Source organism: Maylandia zebra, linkage group LG10, assembly GCF_041146795.1.
Source record: "Maylandia zebra isolate NMK-2024a linkage group LG10, Mzebra_GT3a, whole genome shotgun sequence".
In the NCBI taxonomy this organism is placed as follows: Eukaryota; Metazoa; Chordata; class Actinopteri; order Cichliformes; family Cichlidae; genus Maylandia; species Maylandia zebra.
In genome coordinates this window covers 17,118,394-17,135,839 of record NC_135176.1, presented here as the reverse complement: position 1 = coordinate 17,135,839, position 17,446 = coordinate 17,118,394, and the positions used below count along the sequence as shown (strand labels likewise).

The 17,446-nt window shown below is 42.6% G+C and overlaps 1 protein-coding gene across 1 annotated transcript in view; it reads right to left on the bottom strand.

Moving 5' to 3' along the window:
• The window catches only part of dchs1b (dachsous cadherin-related 1b), an 89,077-nt gene extending 74,163 nt beyond the window's left edge, over positions 1–14,914 (bottom strand). The window contains exon 1 of the mRNA XM_004550084.6: positions 14,329–14,914. The gene's annotated coding sequence lies outside the window, so the exon portion shown is untranslated. The remainder of the gene's footprint in view (positions 1–14,328) is intronic.
• Positions 14,915–17,446: the final 2,532 nt, after the last annotated feature.

Genomic DNA, 17,446 nt, shown 5'->3' with positions numbered 1-17,446 from the left:
GTGAAACAGGCTGCAGCGGTCTGCAGTGCCAAAAAAGCTTTGTGGGACAAGGGAAGGAGGGCTGAGTCTTGCAGGGGGTATAGGATGGAGGAAAGCTTTGTTCTTCAGTTTTCATGTCACTTGGGTTGTGTGTATGTGTGCGCGTGTGTGTGTTTAGGAGCACAAAAACAATGACTGCTGTGTCCCCTTGAGTTGCCTTGCCATGCATATCTGGATATAGACGTCCTATTTCTAACCCCAGTTGTCACCAGCAGTAGGCACATGTGCGTGTGAGCCGTCTGTGTGTCTTTGTGCATATTACGTGTAATTCCCTGGCTCTGCTTTTACTTTTCCTCAATTTAAGAACCTACACTAAAGGTGAATATCAATTTCAATTCATTTCCACAACTGAATCAACCCCCACCCAGTGATTCTGAAGGATAACAGCACCAGGCTCTCAGACAGCCAGACGGCCACTGTCTGGAAAGTTGCACACACACTGAAATATACATGTTTGTGCTACACCAAAACACAATCAATATTAATACTACTACTCATAGAGCGAGTTCATGACTGTGTCATATGACTGGAGTACATCACCCAAGGGATGCATGTAATTGTAAAAGCGCTCACAACCAGTGAAACGCAGCCTAATTCCAGTGTGAAGACTGGTAAGCCCTTAGTAAGTACATTTGAATTAATTATGCTGGAATAAGAACCAGTTCCTTGGCACTCCTCTGCTTTAGACGTCAGTCCTAATCCATCCACAACCAGATAGTGTAAAAAAAGTGAAAGAGAACGTGCTAAAACTGGTCGGGCGTTGGTCTCCTGTGGATAGTGTCATAATTCATCTCACATATCTTATTATAATTTGAATAAAATTTCTGACTTTTAATTCTCTTCCTATCAAATTGTTACTAAGAGCTAAAAGCTCAATTACAAACTCTCTTATAAGGACTCATTTATTACACATTTATCTCAACTTTATGAAAGGTTTTGGTTTGTTTTTTAAATTTTGTCCATAAAACGTTGCTCTGGAGTTTGATTTTATCACCTTTTTCCTATGTCGAGTGACATGAGCATGGCTGCAGAGGGTGGGCAAGGGGAAGTGAGTTCACAGAGAGCACAGCGGTCTGTGCCAGGAACCTACTGAGAATAAGAATGAAGTCCATAATCTGTTTTCATTTGTGGCTTTCATGCCAAATCAAATAGAAAATGAAAAAAGTTCAAACAATAGGCTTTCTGATTGAGGATGTAAATATAAGAGAAAAAAAACTGTCTTTTTTTTTTTTTTTTTTTTTTTTTTTCTTTAAATGACATCAGAAACAGCAGTATGCGACATTACGTGATGGCAGAGCTTCAGTTCATCCTTTGTCATTTTTTTTTTTTTTTTTTTTTTTTTTAATAAATAGGACAGGGGGAATGAATGAGAGAGAGAGGGGGAGAGAAAGAAAGAAAACCCAAGGGGAGAAGAGACGGTGAGAAGGGGGGGGAAGAGAGACAAAAAAAAAAAAAAAAACTCCTGGGTCACCTGTATGGAGAAAAAACAAACAAACAAACAAACAGAGGAGACAGCAAACAACAAAGAGCAACATAATAATAGAGAAAACAAAGCACCATCACAATAAACTAGCTAGTCATAGATATCAGTATTTACTAAGTAATAAACGATATTGTGCAGCACGCAAGATAGACAGCGCACAGTGTGCTTTGAGGCAGCAGCCAAGAAAGCTTTAGTCCGCGTCTGTGAATACCCATGTGTGCATACCTGTGTGGATCAGCATGCTTGCATTCCAAAGGTTTCTCCATGTAATGATCTGCTAGGGAGTGTGGGGGGGCCACAGCCCCGTCCTCCAGGGTGTGAAGCGGGTATGGAGGAGATCAAAACTCCAGACATCCAGAGGACCCCAGAACACAAGAGACCATGGAAGACCAACAGAGGGGCAGCCGCGCCACTGTTCCAGTAAGAGCTGAGGAGAGTCCCAGATGAGGGCTCACTCAGCAGCCGCGGAGCAGAAGCCAGGGGGGGTTGCAGTGACGCGCCCGTGAGCTCCGCCGGCCCCCAGCTGCGCCTGAGTGACCGAGCCCTAGGCCGAGAGGCCGGGGGCACCCCACCGCCAAAGGGGCCCGAGCGAGCCCCAGGCCCCAGGCCCCGACAAGCGGCCGCCAAGGAGTGAGCCGGTGTGTACCCGGACGCCCACCCCCAGACACAAAGAACCACCAACACACCGACACCTGAGGGAGTCCGCCACCGGCAGGGGAAGTGGTGGTGGGTGGAGATAGGCCTCCAAACCTTGGAGGGCCTGAGGTGTCCCCAGAGAGGTGGCGTCTGATACCCAACCTGACATATAGACACAGACATACAGGCACACACAGACACAAACATCCATTCCCACCCTCATGCTCTCATATGCACTCACTCCACACTCAACCAACGTGGAGACAGACATAAAGAGACGCTGTACACACAATCACACTCCCCAAGCGTACTCTACAAACCGGGTCTAGGTACCCTTGCCCCTGGAGGGGGGAATTGCACCCAGACCCAGGTGGTGTTACCCTTTTCCCTGCGGTGGGGAGAGGCAGACCACCCCGACTCCGCAGCAGCAGGGAGGCCCCACACCCCAGACCGCAGTCGGACGGCCAACTCCTCCTACTAGCCCCCCCGCTCCAGCAGGCCGCAGAGAATGGGGGTGGGAGAAGACTCCAAACCTCCCTCCACCCGCTCATTGTAGTGTTGATGCATATGTGTTCTAAGGTGCAATTAAAACCCAGGAGGGCATGGAGCTACCTGCCAAGGAGCAGCAGGTAAGCGCATGGTCCCTCCTGCTAGCCCTCAATGACTAAGTGTATTTAAAATTGAGAGGTGGGCAACGACGTCAGGGGTGAGGTATACACCCTGATGGTGATTTGGACTCCGTGATTGTGCCCACCCCCAAGATCCTATATGTATGTGTAATGAGAGTGTGAATAATGTGAATGTCTAAGTTGTGGGATAAAATTGGGGCAGAGGCAGCCAGAAGGGGACAGGGGGGGGGGTAGCCTCCTCTGCACCCTGGTGACATACCCCCACTCCAAGGCCCTGCATGTGTGGGTGGTTGTGGAGGAGCGGGAAGAGGGAGGCAGCTGGAGATGGGGAGGGAAGGAAGGGAGGGGCAGGTAACCCCTCCCTGGGGCCAGCTCCCCCGCTGACCCCAGTAGGCACTCCCACCCTCCGCGACCCGCCAGGGAAGGGGGGCCCAGGCCCATCAGACCGGGGCCCAGTGCAGTAGCGCCCCCCGGCTCCACAGAGCCCTGGACAGTCCACCCAACCCCACCACAGAGAAAACTGCACCCACCCCACCAACCACACATCTTCCAGACTACATAAGACGGTAAACGCCCAGGCTGAGATCTTCCTCCACCTCTCCTGTATCTCCCCCTCCTGCAGAGAGTTCCTGAGAGAAGAAAGCTCCTGCCAGATGTGACCATCCCCCCCACCAGTTGAAGAGCCCCCCAGGCGGCTCGATGCACCGGCGGCACCCTGCTCCAGGGCCGGGCCCCCATGCACCCACCCGCCCACAACCCCGGCAACACACCAACCAGGACCCGAGCCCCCGAGGCCCGGCCCGGGCCCCCGCCCAGAGACGGAGCACCCCCAGAACCTCACGCCCATCCCGGACCCACCCAGGGGCAGCCAGGTTGCCAGGTCAGTAACCCACGTCCGTCAGCACAGACCCTCCCCTAGCCCCGCTGCACGCAGCCGCGAGGAAACAGTCACCTGAGAGCCAACAGAGCCCTCAACCGGACGTGACCGCTACCCCGGGTTGAGCCCCCCAAGGAAGATGCCTCCGGGGAACCCCCCGACGCCCTAAGCCTGTCCCTACCCCCTCACCAATCACAACAGTGAAGGCGGGACCAAACTATGACCCCCCACCCCCACTAGGTGATGGAGCTGATAAAAGGGGCCCAGAGCAATTGATCTGATGTGGTGGCAGAGGCTGTGTCAAGACTAATGTAATCTAATAGATAATTTCTATATTGGTTAGAATTAAGATTATTTTTATTTTTCCAGTTCATGAGGACTGTTTTCTTGGCTATGCATAGGGCAGTGAAGATCATATGGGCTATATTCTTTTCTGAAGTGACATTATCTAAGCTGCCCAACAAACACACTAAGGGGGAAGTTGGAATGTTACATTTCAGACATTTTGATAAGTCTTCACATATCTCGCGCCAAAACTTTTGCACTGGTGGACAGAACCAAAGAGCGTGGATGTAATTGTCTGGTGTATTGCCTTGACAGTGTGAGCAGTTGTTGGAAGATGTAAAGCCCATCTTAAACATCCGATGACCTGTATAGTGCACTCTATGAAGTATTTTGTATTGTATTAATTGCAGACTGGGATTTTTAATTAATTTAAAAGTTTTTAAGCAAATCTGAGACCAGAAGTTTTGGTCTAGGTTGACTGATAAATCTGCTTCCCACTTTGCAGTAGGAAGGGATATTGATTCATCTAATTTAGAAAGTGTTCTGTATATTTTAGATAATAATTTGGGGGATTTAAGAGTAAGAAAATGTGCCGCACTTAGTGGTGTTTGTAATTCCACTTGACTGAGGTTAAATTTCTTTTTTACTATGGATTTAATTTGTTGATATTCTAAAAACCTTGTCTTGTTGATCCCATATTGTTCAACTAGTCTGTCAAATGGAATAAATTCTGTTCCCTCTAATATATGTTCTAAGTATTTAATTCCTTTACAACTCCATTCTGGGAAATTAATCATATTATTGTTTTGTAATATGTCAGGGTTATTCCAGATAGGTGTACGTTTGCATGGGATTAATGAAGACTCCGTTATTTTTAGAAACTCCCACCATGCTGTTAGAGAAAAGCTGATGTTGATACTTTTAAAGCATTCATGTCTTTTGATGTTTGAGCTAATAAATGGTAGGTCTGAAATCTCTAGATCCTTGCATAGTGCCTGTTCAACATCTAGCCAGGGCTCAACTAAGAAGGTATGTTTTAACCATTCTGAGATGAACTGAAGCCTGTTGGCTAAGAAGTATTGGTGAAAATTAGGCAGATCTAATCCTCCTCTATCCTTGGTTCTTTGTAGCGTTTTTAAGCTAATACGCGGGGGTTTATCTTTCCAAAGGAATTTGGAAATATATGAATCCAGAGATCTGAACCAATCTTGTGATGGTTTGTTAGGGATCATCAAAAATAAGTAATTTATTTTTGGCAAGATCATCATTTTTATAGTGGCGACCCTTCCCATGAGTGATATGGGTAAAGATTTCCATCTAGTCAGATCGCCTTCTACTTTCTTTAGAAGTGGGATGTGGTTTAGTTTAGTTAAGTCTGAAAGCTTAGGAGAGACATTAATACCTAAATATTTAATATTTCCGGATTGCAGTGGGGCAGAGGAAGAATTATGGAAGGAGCAGTTAATGGGGAGAACTGTAGATTTTGGCCAGTTAATTGAATAATCTGAAACTCTTGAAAACCAGTTTATTAAAGTAATTACCTCAGAGAGGTTGGTTTGTGTGTTTTGCAGAAAATACATGTTTGTGCTACACCAAAACACAATCAATATTAATACTACTACTCATAGAGCGAGTTCATGACTGTGTCATATGACTGGAGTACATCACCCAAGGGATGCATGTAATTGTAAAAGCGCTCACAACCAGTGAAACGCAGCCTAATTCCAGTGTGAAGACTGGTAAGCCCTTAGTAAGTACATTTGAATTAATTATGCTGGAATAAGAACCAGTTCCTTGGCACTCCTCTGCTTTAGACGTCAGTCCTAATCCATCCACAACCAGATAGTGTAAAAAAAGTGAAAGAGAACGTGCTAAAACTGGTCGGGCGTTGGTCTCCTGTGGATAGTGTCATAATTCATCTCACATATCTTATTATAATTTGAATAAAATTTCTGACTTTTAATTCTCTTCCTATCAAATTGTTACTAAGAGCTAAAAGCTCAATTACAAACTCTCTTATAAGGACTCATTTATTACACATTTATCTCAACTTTATGAAAGGTTTTGGTTTGTTTTTTAAATTTTGTCCATAAAACGTTGCTCTGGAGTTTGATTTTATCACCTTTTTCCTATGTCGAGTGACATGAGCATGGCTGCAGAGGGTGGGCAAGGGGAAGTGAGTTCACAGAGAGCACAGCGGTCTGTGCCAGGAACCTACTGAGAATAAGAATGAAGTCCATAATCTGTTTTCATTTGTGGCTTTCATGCCAAATCAAATAGAAAATGAAAAAAGTTCAAACAATAGGCTTTCTGATTGAGGATGTAAATATAAGAGAAAAAAAACTGTCTAATCCAAAGGTATTTGGAAAGTTAGTTATTTGCCTCCACACTCTTATTTGGATATAAAACCATGTCATGACTTATTTAAAGGTGCAATCTGTAAGAACTTTAAAATAGATTTTGAAGAATGAAAACACAGTTATTGTTATCGCCAGAATGTGAAGACTTAACAGCTACGAAGTTATGACAAACATGTGCAGTGCTGCAGAGATTTCTACTGAAGTTAGCATGTCAACCAGTTAGCGCTGGTCCAGGTGGGCTAATGAGTCAATGTAGCACTTGGTCTGCTTTCAGTCCAAAATGAGAGAAAGGAGCACCTTCAGACAAGGAGACTGCATTTCCCTTTGCTAACACATGAATGTTTAAAAGGAGGCTACCCAGTCTGGCTTTTATACTTTGTCTTTCTTGAGTCTCACAGTGCACAGCCTACATTTGAGCCAGGAGAGAAAACAGCTCCATTCACACGAGAGATTGTCTGGTTGTTGGCGATTTTTCTGTGTTATTGTAGACTTTTCACCTTACATTATCAAGTGCAATTTGGCGTGATATAAATAAAATTGAATTTAATAAAATTCACAGGTGACACTGGTGGATCGGAGATAGCAGTACTCAAAAAATGATTGCTTATTCTCTTTACCAAATAGTAATAGTATCCAAATCTTAAAACATTTGGATCTGGCTCTACATATATATACTTTCTATTTTGCTTTGTTGTCAATGTATCAGGTCACATCCCAAAAATACACTCACACACACATTCTTCTATGAGCTGGGGCAGAATAAAACCAATAACAGCTCTTGGGAATCACTGCCTAGCTACATATTCTGAGCATTACTTAGACTTACTTATCTGTAATTGTGCTAAATTCCTAGAAGTCATTACTGGCTAAAGTTACGAGTCCATTTCAATTTAGTATGCTGCTCCAAAAATAGACAAGTTACGCTTTAATTTTTGCACATTACTACTCAAATTCTTACTTCAATGGGGATACCAGCTGAAGCAAAAAAAAAAAGACTGCAAAAGACATAGAACTCTGCAGCACCAAGATGACAATTCAAAGCTAGTGTGATGACTCAAGATTTGTTTATTTACTCTCACAGAGGCTGTCAAGCCAGAATGCAGACACACGCAGTTACAAACTACACCAGGTCCCCAGTGACAAAACGTCCTAGATTTTACCGGCCGACAGAGAACGGCGCCGTGCAGATGGAAAGAGCAGAGAAAGAAAAGAAAATAGAGATGCAGCAGAAGAAAAGTTTGATTCAGAATAGGATTTCTTTAAAGAAAACTAAACAAAAAGGTTAGTGTGAGCGAACGCACAAATGCAGACTGACATGTACACACATAAATAATGTGTACCCTGTGGACCATCTGTGAAGCCATGGAGCAAGTGAAAACACAGCCGGAGCTGCTTCGCTCACCTCTTAACCTTCAAGGCCAAGTGAACGTGCAGTGAGCTTAGCTCTTCTGATGAATATGTGTGTTTTTTCTCAAGGTTTTAAAGGTTTTATGAAAAGTTTTTTCAAAAAAGAGCAGCATAAGAGAGAATTCAGTATGAAAATAAGACAAAAGACAGAGGGGGAAGAAAGCAAACAAAAAAGATTATGTGGTGAAACGTTTAATAAAGTGAAGCAGCAGCTGCCACCTACATCACTCGCTGCCCCTCACCAGCAGAGCATGTTTAATATCCCATATGGGCAAGCTGTCGAGCTGAACCTTATCCATGACTATGTCAAACAATATTACACTGCAGGTGAAATGAAAAAAAATACCATGACAGGAGCTCATGCATTCCTTTTTTTTATTCATGGTTTGCATTTTGAGCTCTGTACGTGAGAAGAACATCTATTTTGTCCAGTGAAAAGAAAACAGCGACTGGAAGCAATTAAACATCAGGAATTATTGTTGAATGTGGAAGACATTAAAATGTAACAACAGCTACTTAATGAGTCCATTTGGTTGCATAATGCTCTAAACCATAGTGCTCGGTTACAGAAATATTGTTACACTGGAAGTTTTTATTCATAGTTTGTATGTTTTATTCATTATTTCTGGATGTTATTATTAAGTAAATCCATATAATTACCAATCACTGTACACTTTATTATGTTTAAATGAAAACCTGAACAAATAAATTCCATTGTTGATTTATATATATCTGTGTCTATCACTAACACCCACACATACTTGTGAGAACACTTCATTGACTTACTTTAATTCTCTAGAGGCTTATCCTAACCTTAAATGCCTAACCCCGACCTTTAACCCCTCTTCAACCCAGTCGTAATTCTCGGCCTAAAACTTTAAAATGAATCTTAAACCTTCTGAGGATTAAACCTGGTCCCTGTAAGGGAGGTGTACGAGGCAGACTTTTGTCCCAACAAGTGATGAAGCGCAGAGTGTTATATCAGAAGACTCACAGAATCAGCTAATGAAGAAAAGATGAAGAAAAAGAGGAAAAGTCCAAAGACAAAACACCCAGCTGGTAGCCAAAACATGGTTAGTAAAAGGGAAACGGCACACTGTCTTGCAACTTAAACATACACAATGAGATACACAAGTGTGCGAGCGCACACTTTAATCTCCTTCTGTATTCCATCCAATGAAATCATCAGAGACATGGCCTAACGGCAAGCCAGGCACAAAGTCGTATCAGGTCATGTTATTGTTTCAGAAAACACATAAATACTAATCATGGTGATAAAAATGTTTTGTTGAAAACCTTGCCAGCTATCAGAGCAATTTCTTAGGGTGAAGAAAGGTCAGTATCTTTGTTAAAAATAAAAAAAAACAACCTAAAGAGAGACATTGAACTTTCTTTTCTGGCGACTTATCTGGGAAACTATCAAAATGTGTAATTACTCATCTGTAGCTGAGGACAGCGCCTTGGCCTATAAGTTATTAATTTCTCCATCAACTCTTGGGCTGGTGGTGCGCCGGCAGCTGTTCTCCAAAGAAAATGCCTTTGTATCATGTTTCTCCATTATATTTCTTGTGGTAAGCCTGGGAATTAAAACTGTCTATCTTTTGTTTTCAATTTGTTCAACACAGTTGAACAGACATCCAAACACATCAATTATATGACGCTAATACGACAAAATTAAACACTGACAAAAAAAAATCTGATGAGATAGACAGCTTGAGGCTTCAATAGAAAGCTTAATGCATGAAGCTCACTCTTTGACATAAAAGTTAACAACAGACAACATTTTTCACAACCTTCAAGGCTGCTTTTCAAATTTTTCAAACTTCATCAAATTCTCATTAACTGAGCTCAAAATCTTGTAAATGGTAAATGGACTGGTACTTATAAAGTGCTTTTCTAATTTAATTGAGCCCTCAAAGCACTTTATGCTACCCTTTATTCACCCAATCACACACAGATTTGTGAAAGGTCCTTTTTCAGAGGTGTGTAAGTGTGTGCAAACGTCTAAAATTTGCACATGCACTCACACGGATGCTTCAGGGGCCGCTCGGGGTTCAGTATCTTGTCTATGGATGCGTTGATGCACAGACTAGACTAGACAGGGATCAAACCCCCGACCTGGTAGATGCCCCACTCTACCTCCACTCCCACACTCCTGCACCTTCTACCTAGGAACCGTCTACTGATGTGGATCCAGATTCCTTTTCACATAGTTCACATATAAAAAGTGTCTAAGTTATCAAGAGCCCCAAAAACTTTCTTCCCAGCCAACTTTTTTTTCTTCCCTCCTTTTTGTTCCAAACCGCCCACACACACATCCAGCAATGAATCCCTTAGCTTGCATAACACATTGCTTCACCTGAGCTGCGATGCCCTATACAGCTCTCAGCTCGCCGCAAGTGTTTGAAGTTACCAGAAGCTCAGATCATCTCACTTACTTCATTAAAAACACATGAGACGCTACACAGACAGCTTCTCTCTTCTTCCCCGCTCGGCGTGCTTGACTCTGAGCGCAGACACTCCTTATCCATAAAGCGCTCACATGGGCAGAAGCCAGTTACCGCATTTCATTCATCTTTGTTCAGAGCCTAAATTCATCCCTTCGTGTGTCTAATGAAATGAATACATCACTTCATTCCAATACATGTGAGTAGAAGTGGAGCATTTGCCAGTACTAATCATCTCCTCACTGAGGGAGAATCAATAAAACAATCTCAGCAGAAATCTTTCTGCTATTATCTAAGGCTACAGTGCTGCAAAGATAACAAATTACGTAACTGCCACTAATAGTGTTATACACATATGTACATGAACGAAGTTTAAGTTTTGGACTGTTGAGTATTAGAATATTGGAAATTATAGAAGGGTTTTCTAGTAGTTTCTGACAGATTAAATGGTTACTGTGTTAGTTAAGAAAACAGCTGAGAGATTAATTGCTAATTGCAAATAGTGATTAGTTGCTCCCCTAATGAGAGATCTCAGCTATAGCCACACACTTACTTTCGTGCACACACGCATGCATTTACCCATTCATCTGCTACAACAACAAGGCACTCACATTTCCAGTGGTCTGGCCACACTTCTGGAAGTCAGTGTCACACCAACTTGAAACTTGAGACAACATAAAGCTTTAGAGGTTTCCATCTGCAGCTTCAATCAGGAATATAGCAACCCATTCAAAGCAGTCAGTCTTCTAGGTCTTAATCATGAATCAGCTAAAAGCCACTCAGTTTATGGGATAATGTTTGATGTTGAATTTTAAGATGAGAGTGTAGCAAGGTAATGCATTTCAAGCTTAGCGCTTTGGTAAAGTAGGGAAACTGGTCCAAAAGCCATGCAGAAAGCCTCTTCTTTTTTTCTCCCCATTTGTCTGTAATCTTTCATGTTCGGTTTATCATTACAGTAGGATCCCCACTGCCAGGACAAAGACCATGAATGAAGACAGCAGTTCAAAATATGGGTTTCAGAACAAACCAAAAGCTCAGCGTCTGACAGGAGAGTCAAGCCATTTCCTTTGAATGGTTGAGACTGTCCTACAGTAATATCTTCTCCAGTGCCACAGATAAATGGATTTTCATTCCATACATTGAAAGGTAAGATCTGTATTTCCCAAAGAGGGACAGACTACAGAGAACTCTGAAAATAGTTTTCAGTGTGAGCTCAAAGATGAGGCAAGACTTTGGATGACTGACTAACGGGGGTTTGATGAAGTTTGCTAGTATATTCATAAGATAAGCAAGTCTATGACCACACAGTGGGAAGAATAATCTTGTACTTCATAACTCAAAAATGATCTTCCGCAGTTGCAGCAGCAAGAATGCGGCTGTTCTACACAGAACTGTGATTTTCATTTTGGGTAATCCATGCACATGTAAGCCAGGATTTAAAGTGGGAAAACTTCACAAATCATAATGATAACAAGATGACCAACTTGGCGATTGTAGCTGTTAATCAAGACGTGGGATTATAACAAAGAACAATCGAGGAGTAGTTAGCAGATGAGACTCCTGATCAGCAGAAATCTTGCTTCTAACTCTACTAGTAAAGCTATTAATAACAGTCTGGCCTTCCTGTGTGGATGGTGATGCAAACAAGAAGTGACTTTCCAGGAAAATAGAGCTACTCCCTCACACAGCACTGCAGCCTACAACTGCTTATGGTCTACACCCTCCGTAATAAATTAAGATGGCATTAAAGTCCCAAAATATTGGGTCTTTGGCTTATGTTATGTCTACGATGGCAGACTGAGAGGTAAATAAAAACACCGACACAGTCTCGAGGCAGCAGCAGCATGCAGTGAGTAAAAAGATGGAGGGTAAATATTTAACACACGAGCTACTCATCGTGGAGCCAGAGAGAATGGAAACAACCTTTGCTGTTTATGTTTGTGTTTGTGTTTTGCTGGCTGGTAGTGCGTCTGCATCATATTTGCATACCTGAGAGAACACGAGTCTAACTTGGCATTTATCACGTGTTAGGGTTTGTTGTGTATTTGTGTGTGAGTGTGCGTGCAAGAGGAAGAGTTAGATGGAGAGGAGTCTGTGAGTCACTTTCCGATATTTGTGCTCAGACACTGATTTCACATGCTTGAGAAACAAAAACCCAGGAAAAAACAGTTCTGGGATACAATTAGATTTTTTTTTTTGCTTCAGAGGCATCATTTGGATGGGGAAGATATTTTCAGTTTTTCTCACTTCGCTCTCCCTCATTGGCAGCACTTGGTGGTTTGAGATGATGAGCTGAAACACAAAAGATTTTACCCGCTACAGTTTTCTCTGCAATACTGTATGTGTATTGTTTTCGCAATCTTTTTTTTTTTTTAAATCAGACAGTGAGAAAAGAGTTATGGGATTATATCACGCAAGTAATGAAACCTGACTGGGAAAAGAGCTATTTTTCTTTCTTACGTGGCTTTTGTGGGAGTTGCAAAGAGGACAATGGTGTATACAGTACTAACAGAATTTCAGTGTCAATGTGGGTGGCAAATGCACAATTTGATTACCCTATGTATTTCAGGGTAAACTCCCAAACATTGCTTGAGATTTGCAAAAAAGGAATAAAGCGGTAGCTTGGACAATCCCTTAAGGAAGAGCATTAGAATGAACAAGGAAAAAGAAATTGATGACAGCTCAAAAACTGAAATAGAACAATATTTGGCTGTATGTCAGTGTGATTCAGATGTAGGATTTCAAGATTGAAGAAACAGAATGAGCCCCACCCAGCATCAAATTAAAAGCTAATCCAGCCTCCAGATATACTCCTCTTGCATCAGGGAGCATGAATTTACCAGGACGAGATAAAAACAACTGTGAAAATAACCCGGGTTGTTTAAAATCCTTCTCCTGCGAAGAAGGATCTGTTCTGCCGAGTAGCTGATGTGAATAATTATAAGTTGTTAGTATAAACTGAGGCTCTGCTCAGTTGTAGCTACTAGTGGCACTAGATATGCATATGGTTCCTGTTAGAAAAATGTCTTGCTGCACGCCTCATCACTCTGCAAGAAACCAAACTCTTGCTGTTTTTATGCAGACCAGAGGCTGTCTCTGAGGTCAGTGTACTGCAAGGCTGGAGCACATGGGACGATGTAAGTGGATAGTGCAATAATGCAAACATCAGTATCCCCTGCATGCAGCAGAAAACCAAGTGCCGAGGAGCTCAGTGGACACCAGATATGACTGGAATAAGTATTGTGGTTAGGAGTTCAAATATGCCTGTGGGTTCCCATTTTTAGCTTTTGGCCATGTAAACATATACAGACAGAAATGGCTGAAATAACAACACTTTTATGTTAGAGGGGGGAAAAGTTAGATTGAGTCAAAATCTGTTTGCCGCATAACAAAACTGCCATGAGCAGTCCAAACTAAACTAAAGTATACAGTCCATGTCTACTGAGAGAGTCCAGCTCCAGTCTGAGGTTCTGTTTTCATAATCAGAAAAGCAGAAATGAGGAGCTACAGCAGCATTTGCAGAGCAGACCCTATGTGTAAGGCACACATAGGGTCTGCTGCTCAGTGGTACACAGCAATATTTAAAATTCTTTCCGCTAGTGATGCCTTGCGGGCATTTTTCATTGTCACACCAGTTGGTCTCCCTGAGAAATACTTTTAACAAACGCTGACCCACTTTGTGCACTTCATGGTGTTTCCCATTAAGTGGTTCTGTCGTCCCTCCAAAATAAAAAGAGTAGCTACTCTGAGTCTGCCAACACTGTGGAAGAAACCACTGACTTGCCGTTACCAGCTCCATAAAGCGTAATTAGCTTGTGTGGTAGTCGACCGGATTGGCCGCTTTTTCATTTCAAATGGGGATGAATCACTCTTTTTTTCCATCCTCTCTGATTGGGAATCAATAATCAATATTAAGTTACTGTGCATCACTGTGATGCGCTGATCTTGTGCTACTTTTGAGTCTCTCTAGTATAGCCTTCCACAGCACAGTACAGAGATCAGCTATCAGCCCATGCACGCAAGGTGCAGATGCAGGGTGCATACCCCTCTGCATGGGAAACCACCAGCCTCCTCCCAGTAAGAGACTGTCTGCCTGCATTTATTCTTTATTCTTATTCCGTGAATGAGACACCACTGTTTAGATAAGTAAAAAGCGATCACTTACACTCATCGGACCCCCGCTGCTCTGGATGTGCACCCTGGATATCCCCTTCACAACCTGATTAGTATGCAAACGGGTTTCCAGTCCCTCACAAACGACAGACAATCCGCCAGGACAGAATCTTGAATGGAACCTTGCTGGCCAGCTGGACTAGGCTTTTTGATGTTCCATAATATCAACAGAAAACGCCAGTAGTGCTAATTCCACAGATGCTCTAATCCCGCTGACCGACAGGTTGGGTATTCCACAGGGAAGGGTTTTTATGCGTCTCCGTCCCCGAGAGTCAGGTGAGCGCGTTTGGATCAGCTGGGAAGCTGCACGGCTTCTTCACTATCTGCAGCAGAAAGGAGACGCTTGTGGTCCTCTGCACAGTCTCTCGTTGATCTTCAGTGTTTCACTTTTCGCTTCTCTCTCGCTCCCTCTCTCTCTCTCTCAGCATCCAGTCATTGAGACACGGTGCTTTTTGGATGTGTGTCTGTGCGTGTTGAGACAGAGTCGCTTCAGGGTACAGTGCACCTCACCAACCGAAAGCCGAATCGTCCGCCACAAGGCCCAGCCCCCTACTCAGCTCCATACCCTCCTCCACCTCTTCCTTCCTCCTTCACTTACTTGGATTGCTAATTTATTCGGGTAGCTACACAAAAGGGGGGACAGACGTGAGGGAGGCTGTGAAATACAGTAGGGAGGAAGACTGGAGAGCAGACTTTGGTGCCCCCCAGCTCCGTTCAGTGGAAGTGGCCAAGTCTTTGAAACAAAGAAGCGCACCATGCGCCATCAAAGCACTAGTCATTATGCAGGTCCCTGTATATATTTTTCCATTTTAACCTTTCTGATCCTTTTTATTAATGACGAAAAATTAGAATCATAGCCCATGTGATAGTGATTCGGGAATGCGGCGTTCTCATGAATATCTAATTGTACTAGCATTTAAATTCCAAGTTTAAATGGTAATAATAAAATTATTATAGTTTACAGTTAAATAAAATGACCAATTACTTATATTTATGCAATTGAATGACACTTTTACACTTCACAACAATGCCTTAAATCCTTTTTTTTCATATGGGAGGAAATACTGTTACATATGTAACCAAATTTATTTTTTGAAGTTGTGTTTAGGGTAATTGATGAGATTTTACAGGCATCTTAAAGCTTGTGACTATAACCTGCAGCAGATCAGGCTGGGCTGAGGTTCAGACACATATAGACCACACAACCATCACCCATGCATGTACACGCACACACACACTACTAGAATCAGCAAGATGAGAGTCATTCATCACCCCAGATTTTAGGTCAAGCCTCTACCTGCATCACTGAAGCAGAGCAATGGAGGAGAGGTAGATGAGGGAGAGCTGTGTCGCAGGAGAATGTGTGAAAAGGGGGCTCGTGGGAGTGGTGGTGGTGTCAAGGACAGCAATCAGTCAGTCCCCTCTTGGTTTAGGAGTCCACCAGAGATAGATGTGTTGTTGCAGTCAGTATAGGGGAAGTGGTACTTTAACATTTTTACCACTAAGTGCTATATTTAACCACAGCGAGTGGGACATGATGGCCAGACACCATGGACTCAAACCCAGTGAACTCTACAACAGACCCAATTTACACTAAAAACTGTTTGGTTAATGGCTAAAGCAGGCAACAGTGATTTATGAAACACAAACAAGCATAATCTCCCCATATTATGATGTTTGTCACTTTGTGATTGAACCATAAGTCATGACAGTAGTGCAGTGTGCTAACGTTAAAGTATTATCTTATACCAGAGGGAAGGAGAAGAGGACGAGAACATAAGAAATTCACCTATCACATTTTATGATGTTGTTTGAGTGTTAGGTAAAAGAACCAGTTGATCCCGTGTAAAAAAGAAATGTATTTTTACCTCCTGGCTGAATCCGAGGCCACAAAATCACTTGAACTGGATATGACACGGGATATAAAAATCTATAAAAACAGGCACAATTGTTGCCTGGAAGTTATGAGCTCAGTACTTACCATGCTGGGTTTGAAAAGCATTACCTGGCAGAAAAGCTCTGACAAGTTTAAAAGGTGCAAAGTCGTGAACGGATCAGACAAAGGTTTGCTCGCTGAGAATTAACTTGAAACTGTTAGGAAAATGATACTGGTGGCTACTGGGCAACATATATGTGGACACAAATATGTGGGTTATAAACCACTATTGACCAACCAAAGTCCAACTCTACTGTAACCATATTCTAGGTGTTTGTGAGTGAATTCATTTAGCCTTGATTCTGCTGCATGAACACTTGCCTCAGCCTAACAATTACACAGCTTTAACCAAGAGCAGATGGTTTGGGTGTGACACTTTTGGTGGGACTCACCACCATGGTGGAGACCACTGTGAGATTTACGTCATTGCCACACACGTTCATAAATGTAATATCTCAGTCAAATACTGACACCCACGTACGCACAGACACATACTCCTAGATCCAAACATACATCGTGACCATGGAATATCGTGAAAGGATTTATTTGGCTCCTGTGTCTATCCTGTCTGTCATTTCCTCCCTCTAACCACAAAATCGACATCCTGACTATGATAACCCCAATCAGCTGGAGTTCATCAATTTGGGGGTTATCAATTTATAGAACGTCAACACTTAGATAAGCTTTGTATTCATTCCAAGTCTGTACATCCATAGCAAAACGGATTAAACCAGCATCCACAGAAAGGAATAAATTCATATTTCTGTTATGTCTACTAATTTTCATTATCTGGGAATAAAAAACCCCAATCTATAAGCACACTACAGAAATACATATAATGTGGTGGTTAGCTTATAACTACTTACTAGCTGTGAGGTCTTGCATCGTTAGGAGCTAATGGAGGGGCCTGTCTATATTGGCTGTACCACTGGGCTCATTGGCAGGGTACCTCTATCCTATACAAACACTCATGCACAGTTGACTGCAGCTCACTTAGTTTCTTTGAAACTTACTGGAACAAGCTGATGCTATCAGTAAGTAACGGATAACATAAATGTAACAACTTCAACACTATAAATTATTATTTTTCCCTTTGTTTTGAGGTATGAGGTAAATGTGTCTGTTTCCATTTTATGTTATTCCCACTTTCACACACATCAAAATGTTTTCATTG